Raw genomic sequence first — 7,039 nt, forward strand, 5'->3', positions numbered from 1 at the left:
GTTGGAGACTTTTTCTGTTAAATGACCCTGTCATTTTCCCTTAGTTTTTGGGTGCATTTTTCATCGGCCCACTTGGTGGTGGATTTCTTGCGGGTTATACGCACAGTATTTAACTTGAAGTTAGGTTTCGCTCACATCTGTGTTTCTACACGGCGAGATCTGATAGCATATCATTTACATATATACATTAGTCACCTTATTTTTCCAAAGGGTGATATGAGGTTCACCTGGCTGTTCCAAGGGGCGTGTTTTTGACACCGTATGTGTTCACAATTGCCATTTGTCATGCATTTTGCCATGGACTGTATTACGTTTGTCATGCATTTGGCAGTTTACCGGCCGTGACTTTTTTGAGTCCGCGTACATTGTCATGTATTTGGCAATCTAACAGCCGTGATGTTTTGAGTTCGCGTACATGCATTTAACACCATATGTGTATGCAGTTATCATTTGTCATGTATTTGGCTGTTGACTGTAGCACGTTTATCGTGTATTTGGCAGTTTACAAACGTGACGTTTTTGAGTCTGCGTATATGCATTTGACATTATATGTGTCTGCAGTTGTCATTCGTCATACATTTGGCCGTTGATTGTAGCGCATTTGTCATGCATTTGGCAGTTTAACAGCCGTGTCGTTTTGAATTCGCGTATATGCATTTAACACCATATGTGTCTGCAATTGTCATCTGTCATGCATTTGACCGTTAATTGTAGCACGTTTGTCATGCATTTGGCAGTTTAACAACCGTGACGTTTTTTAGTCCGCACACACGCATTTGACATGGCATGTGTCTGCAGTTGCCATTCGTCATACGTTTGGCTGTTGACTGTAGCACGTTTGTCATGCATTAAGCAGTTTAACAGACGTGACGTTTTGAGTTCGCGTATATGCATTTAACATCGCATGAGTCTGCAGTTGTTATTTGCCATGTATTTGGCTGTCAACTGTAGCACGTTTATCGTGTATTTGGCAGTTTACTAACGTGACGTTTTTGAGTCTGCGTATATGCATTTGACATCGCATGTGTCTGCAGTTGTCATTTTTCATGTATTTGGCTGTTTAACAGACGTGACGTTATGAGTCCGCGAACATGCATTTGACATTGTATGTGTCTGCAGTTGTCATTTTTCATGCATTCGGTCGTCAACTGTAGCACGTTTGTCATGTATTTGGCAGTTTAACAAACGTGACGTTTTTGAGTCCGCGTACACGCATTTGACATCGCATGTGTCTGCAGTTGTCATCTGTCATGCATTTGGCCGTTAACGGTAGCACGTTTATCACGTTTTTGGCAGTTTAACAGCATGTTTTCCAATATGAATCTGATAGTTTTGTAGTTAATCTTAAATAAAGATTTAATTAGAATAACAGTATATTATGTTGAATATGACACAGTATTATATTGTAAGAATACATTCCAGCATCACTCAGACAATAGACTTTCTTTTAAAATAAACAGATTGATTTTTTGAAGTGTAAGTATCAAACAGTCGTTTCTAGTTGCATATTCGTTTACAAACTGCAACGAATAACTGATTCTAGAAAAACCATGTAAACGCAAACAAATTATCTAGATCACTGGAGTCCGCTATTATAAGTTTACATCAAAGCAGGATCAAAGGCATTATAGTAGTAGGTCTATTTGAAGTAAAAAAATATATGGAATGCCTGACACCGCCCTTTAACTAACGAGACAACGTATTTGAAGAAACAAGTTGCTTATATATAAAATCTGAGGGTTAACGATAGCGAGGGTAGTAGCGTTGTTGTTATTTTAGGATGTTGGAATGCTAAAGCTGGTCAGTATTAAATTGGCTGCGCAGAGATACGACTAGACTGGCACGCCAGGTCCAGTTTCCTTCAAAGGGGTGATCAAAGTTCAGCCGCTTGGGAAATGGTGTAGCTTATGTGTTGGAACTCGTACCTTTACGCTCGGAAGCGACTGCATTTCTTAGTGTAGGAATTGTATCTAGAAGTACCATTAGTACAGAGCACCATGTGTTGAGCTACTGGTCTGTAACCCTAGAAACGTGACGAGGAGGGACGTGGAGCTCTAAAGTACACGTGGAACTAAGGTAGGCGAGAGGATAAAGGCATGCATGCAGAGTATAATAGTGCTTCAGTGTAACTTGTAAATACGTTGAGCATAATATATTATATGGGCTGATTGATTGAGTGAGTGTTTGGGGTTTAAGGTCGTACTTTTATATGGGTTGAAGTACATGTAATATTCATGTAAGTTCTTTTATATGTTTAATGTTTAAATGAATTTTTCTGAGGATTCTGGCCAGATTCTACCACTTACAGATAAGAGTGATCGTCAGCGTGTAAGTGGAATGTATATTGGGCTGAGTCAAGTAATTAATAAACAAATATAAAAACTTCAGTTTTGTGTCGTGAAACTGAAATAGAATAAAAAGGATATATTAGCTGGACCATCGCTCAAATACATATAACAATGTCAGAGGCAATTACGTCGCCTCTCAAATAACTGACAACGGAAAAATTAGAAACTCTCTACTTTACTAAAACCGTCTTGATATGTCTCGGACTGTTCGTTGTTGATGAGATAAAGAAATACTGGCCGTATAAGAAAAATCATTAAAACTATACCGTGATAAATTTATTTAATCAGGGTATCCTATCTGTTGTGTTCACGAATGCAGTGCACTGACCCACAAATGTATATTGTGACACTGAATTACGGGAGGATATTGAAAACAAATAGTGAATGTAATATTTCACATTTTTTGTAAACATGCGCCTGTCGTTTGAGGAATCGCGTTTATAGAAGTGGTTATCATTGAGAAAGATCGCCATGCATATACATGTGTATTAATATATAAGGATTCGGACCTCTTAAAATTTAAATACTGTGTACAGATTTCTGGATGAATGTTATGTCCATAATAACCATTTCGATTTAGCGCGTGTAATTAATCATAGCTTAAAGCAAACAAGTTTCTCATATATCTGTTTTAGACGACCAATGGGCCCTATGATTTCCATTCATGCACACATTTAATTTGCACTTCGGTTAATCCGGCCGTCATTCTGACTGTACCCGATTTCCAGCTCGACCCACGTGTGCGTGAAGACATAGTTACATGCCTTACGTTATCTCAGGTGAGACAACGTTATAAGTATTGGCATCAAGCCGTGTTTCATGGAGGGAAATTATGTCGGACGTTGAACTTTAACCTGTTCTACTCATGCATATCATGTTGATGAGCGGATCCTGATTCTTGAGCCTCCAGATCATATACCTATTTGTAAGAACCAAAAGTACATAGTGTATGAACAGACTGGAGTCAGCTATGAAGAATGTTTGCTAAACAAGTGTGCCACGTGATTTCGGTTCTTCTGACATAAAACAGAAGTGTTCCGACCATGAAGGCCCATAACAGACAAGATCCTTTAATGGTTTAGACCGACCTCTGGGTCCTAGGTTAGACACTGACAGACCACATTAATCATGCCGCCACCAACGAGCATTAGAAAGCTCAAACTTCTGGCCTGGTGTAAGCCGAGAAGGGTGAAGCCAAATCCAAACAGCAAACTTAGCCTCAGAGGCCAACCCTCGGGATTGAGGCAAGAGCATGGGGGAGTCGGAAGGGGGGAGGTGGGTTGTGAGTGGACAAACTTTCCGCTCTTAGTATGTTCGGTTTTTGGGTTGGTATTTCCACGTAAATGAATGGTTTAGTAACACATGTTACTCTGGCCAATGAAATACCAAGATTCTATCGTCGTGTCTCGCGGGAAATCCCTTTGTGCATTCTTTTAGTCCTCAGCATTACCGTGATTTGTAGCACAGGAGTGTGTGAAAGGATAACTTTTACGTTTTCAAGAAGTTTCGGAGGTCCGATTGCTGGGAGAGGCATTATACGCACGTTACTTGTTTACATAACAGTTGGTTTGGTTTTGGTATGTATAGTCAGTGTCCTATTCAGGCTAAGGTTTGATACCCTGCTATATTGGCTGAGATTATGTGCTGTTATAACATATAAAGCATGACGTGAATGAGATGAGTAAGTTTAATTCGCTTGGAACAGATACAGTATTTATTAATTTTTCATGGGTTTATACTGCCGTTATGGACAAGGCGTCGGTGTCTGTCGCAAACAGATTCTTGGTTAAAATTCGACTCAATCTAGTATTAGCTCGAAACGTTTTATATTCTGTGAACATCCTGCTTTTGATTTGAATCTTTTAAGTAGAGCTATTGTCTTATGGTTTACAATTGCAATAAAGCTTCAGAGTTTTGTAAAAACCCATATAATTCCAAATAGTCGACTGATGAATACTTCGACCTCTTAACCTCTAAACCGTGAATAGTTAAGTCAAAAGCATGCATTTTTTAAATAAATGAACTATTTAAATTGAAATGTGTTGCAGATATTTTAAGGACACTGTTTCCTCGTTAGTCCAAATGTTTGACGTCTATATTTCCTACTACAACTATGGTGTTGGGTTGTGTAAGTCTAAGGTTATCAATCAGTCTGTAGTCTATCCTACTTCTTATCATATGTACCTGTGCAGCAAGTTTTTTTTTGTTCACACCCAAGGTCACTGTCTGTGGGTTATGGGCTGACCAAATGCCCGTTTGGTTGTACAACTGTCAACTGTACAAAACAGATAGCATATTCTCAATGATTAAAATTCCAGAATTTTAAGGACGAAAATTCCGCATGTATACAATGAACTAATTAGCTCTCGACAAGTTTCAAAACAATTGATTTAGCAATTCGCAAATAGTATTTGGTAATTAGATTTCCAAAAGACTTATAACCTTGTGTAAAATAAGTATACAGGCATGTGTTGACTTGATGATCATGTTTTATGACGTCACACAAGAGTACAACTCACCACTCTGCCGTGGAAAATTTCCATTGGTCAGGAACGGAAACCCGTTTATTCCACTTGGCACGCCACTCACCACCGACCTGGCACGTGAGCAAGTCGCTTTCCCTAATAGTTAGCGTCTATTTCGTTGAAACCAATACCTCATGGAGAACATACAGTACGTTTACGCGCTAACACCGCGAACATAAATTTATTTGGTATACCCATGCAGTACCTTATCTCTCATCTTTTCTCAGACATTCACAACGCTCAGATGTGGAATACGTCTCCCAGAATTGCTGCCGACTATGTTTACACATCCCTTGTAGGCCATTGCGCTGCGGGAGTTCCCATTAGTGTAGTCGACTACAGTTAAAATATTTTGATAAAATTCCGATTTAATCTGCCGTATTTTAATTATATCACGCTCTATAGGTTTTGTTAAATAAAGTTAAATATAGGCCTATGCCCTTTAGCTAAGACTGCTTTGCCGTTTAGCCATATATTACCAATTTCTGATAACAGTTACCAATTTGCAGTTAATACTATTCATCAAGCTATAGTTTCTTCTCTGTATGCGGTCGCTGTGAGTTCAACTCCAGCTCATGCTGGCTTCCTCTCCGGCCGTAAGTGGGAAGGTCTTCCAGCAACCTGCGGATGGTCGTGGGTTTTCCCCGGGCTCTGCCTGGTTTTCTCCTACCATAATGCTGGCCGCCGTCGTATAAGTGAAATATCCTTGAGTACGCCGTAAAGCATCAATCAAATAAATACATAAATAAATAAATAAATTCTTCTCCGTATTCGGTATGTCTGGAATAACTTTTAACGTATCGTTCGTCTTTAGTTATTGTTTTTAGTTCCAAAGACTAATAATATACATAAATATGAATTCTTTATACATGCGTAGCCTATACAGGCGAAGGACAATGTTTATTAGTCATATAATGAACATGTCACTTAAAGTTCAATCATCAAATTTGGTATCTTCCTTTCCATTATTTTAGCTGGAATTTGTTGTACAATAGGTTGTCAAGCGATATTTAGGCCTTGTTATATAAAAAAAATAACAATTTTAAAGCTATTTTGAAATTTTGACTGAACTCTTAGGTGGCTTCGTGATTCCGGGGCCAGATCTCCTTGAACTAACAATCGGTTGCCTAAAGAATGGTACGCTTGTGTAGAATGTACCTCAATGAGTTCCGAGGTATGAGCCTTTCCCTTAGTTATATCCGCGATTTTCTTGCCTGACTATTCTCACACAGCCTACAAAACCAAGTCCGAAAATCTCAGAAATAGTGATTTTTGCTATTGTATATGAAAATAATGTCATATAAATAAAGCCCATTTCCAAACGGTGGCGTGTTATAGATGTACCTTTTGTTTTAGGCCTATTCACAAACATTACATGGGTTATTGATTGACAGTTATATTTACTCTCAACAATGGAAATAAACGTGTATCTGGGACTGCTTTCGTCTGAAATTATCATGAGAGGGATACTCTTCAGAATGTTGAACCAAATTCAGTCTTGATGGAAAGTGTGTAGAACTTGGTACAGAAATACAGCAGAATATGAGAAAAGAAAGATGCGATATATATTGTGTGTATCCAAGAAACGTGAAAAATAAATTGACGGCCAAAAGAAACTTTACGACTCCGTGAGTTAAATTTAAGCAGCCTTTTCGGCAAATTACTACCAAATTATGAAAACATCGTACGAAACATATTCCCATGTGCGACAAACGTCATATACGCCCACACGAATTTGTTTTGAGACAACGAAGACAGTTGAAAAATCACGTGACCCATGGATGGCCGCACCTGCACATGTAATAAGTATATAAAAAGATTACACACAGTGTGCTGGACTTGCACACTGACTAAAAACCACCAAAGTAATGCCTCGGTTGACTCCAGAACAACCCGAGAGGGCCCTGGGCATGATATCCATAGGAGCCACCCATGCCCATATTGCAAGGATCTTCGGCTGCTCTCGTTTAACTGTGTCAAACTTTATGCAACGTTACAAACAGACAGGGCAGACATTGGACAGGCCAAGAACAGTTCAACGTTACGTGGATGAAATTCTACGTCCTGTTGTCTTGCCATTCCTTTAACAGCAGCCACGTGGTGTCCTGTACCAGCATGACAAGGTCAGACCTCATACAGCTCGAGTTGTTCAGAACTTCCTGGACT

This window comes from Liolophura sinensis, chromosome 8 (genome assembly GCF_032854445.1).
Source record: "Liolophura sinensis isolate JHLJ2023 chromosome 8, CUHK_Ljap_v2, whole genome shotgun sequence".
NCBI lineage: Eukaryota > Metazoa > Mollusca > Polyplacophora > Chitonida > Chitonidae > Liolophura > Liolophura sinensis.